The following is a 1,615-nucleotide window of genomic DNA, read 5'->3' as shown; positions in this document are numbered from 1 at the left end:
TTTATTCTATTTTTAGGTCCGGAATTTGTCAAATAAACAGGAAATAATTCTTTTTATGTATTTTCTAAATTGATCTAGAAATCTTGTATTATATCATTGTTCCTGTCAAAATAAATATTAAACATCTATAAAAATCAGCTTTATCGGTCGATTTTATATTTACAGTTCACAATTTTTCATTACGTATAGAAATTTTAAGTTTTTTTATGTGTTAATTGATGCTAAAAAATTTGTGTGTCCGATAATAAAGCATAATGAAACGATATACAGGACTTTTTTTATCATCTAGCCATTTCTAATCATATATATTTAATTTTATTTTTTATGCTACTAGTTAAAGCGCCAACGCATAAAATAATTCTTGCAAAAAAGAATAATTGTGTTTTCGGTATATATGAATTGATAAAATGACACGTTTTTTTACTCATAAAAGGCAATATTTTTCTATCTAATATGACGTTAAATCTGTATTTGTATGTCTATTTTTTTCTTTGATAATTTCAGTTGTGGTTTATAAAAATGAACATTCTTATGTTTAAAAGTTATGTCTTTTTTTCTTGGTAATACAAGAATTTAGTTAAACTACTCGTGCGGTTTACATAATTCGGACATATTTAGTTTATATATACGCTATATATCAATTTTTTCTTAAATTAAAAATATACAAAAAAAAGTTCGTTTGAACTACATTTCACATATGTTTTAGTAGATATTGCTCGCGAAAAGAAAATATTTGCTATCAAAATATACATATTGAAAAAGTTTATTTTTCTGTATTTTTTTTCATCAGTCTACGAAAAATACCATTTTAATGTGTTTGAAGCCTTCAAGACCACAAAATTTATATTAATAAGAAAGAAATTGAATTTTTTCTCTTTATTATAGATTATACCATAGAATTTGCTTTCAATGTGTGAAATTGTAATTCTTTCTTCAAAGAAAACTATTCATCTTTTCTTGCAGGCTCATGTATTATATTTTGTTAATATTTAAATCATAAGATTGACGTAAATTAAGTATTTGTTTTGTATAGATACGCCAGTTAGTCTAAAATAAGATTTATAGCCATATTCTCTTATTTTTTCGACATAGACACGACATTAAAGAAATTATACGAGATAACCTACAAAATAACAACATAATTATATTAAAATGCATAAAAATAAGTTGCTTCCGCTTATATAGGCGCTTGTAAAATAGTTATAAGACTTAGTTTTTTTTAAATAATCATAATTTTATTATAGCTATTTCTAAATAAATAGAATTTAATGTAAGTCACTATAAGCCTTTTTTGACTTTTTTCGAAGTAATAAATGAAATTTCGGAAACATTTTATTGGCAAAAATGCAAACTTGGATTTAAATCTTTCTCTGCTATAAATAAGTAAGTTTAGGTATAGAAACGCACCAAGACAAAACTATAATTTGTTTAAAGATATAAAAATAATTTTATTCATATAAATAATCTATTTTAAAGCAATGAAATCACAGTTTGATTTCATCTATTCTTAAATTTTATAAATATAAAAATCTCCGATAAATTTAAATTCTATAAAGATGGATTTTATTCTAAAAATCTACAATAGAATAAAAATTTTCTGCATATAAAGCATATT

Source organism: Rhyacophila brunnea, unplaced genomic scaffold, assembly GCF_057557595.1.
Source record: "Rhyacophila brunnea isolate RB1 unplaced genomic scaffold, BYU_Rbru_1.0 scaffold_103, whole genome shotgun sequence".
Lineage (NCBI taxonomy): Eukaryota > Metazoa > Arthropoda > Insecta > Trichoptera > Rhyacophilidae > Rhyacophila > Rhyacophila brunnea.
The sequence above is the reverse complement of the archived record's forward strand: the minus strand, read 5'-3'. Positions refer to the sequence as shown.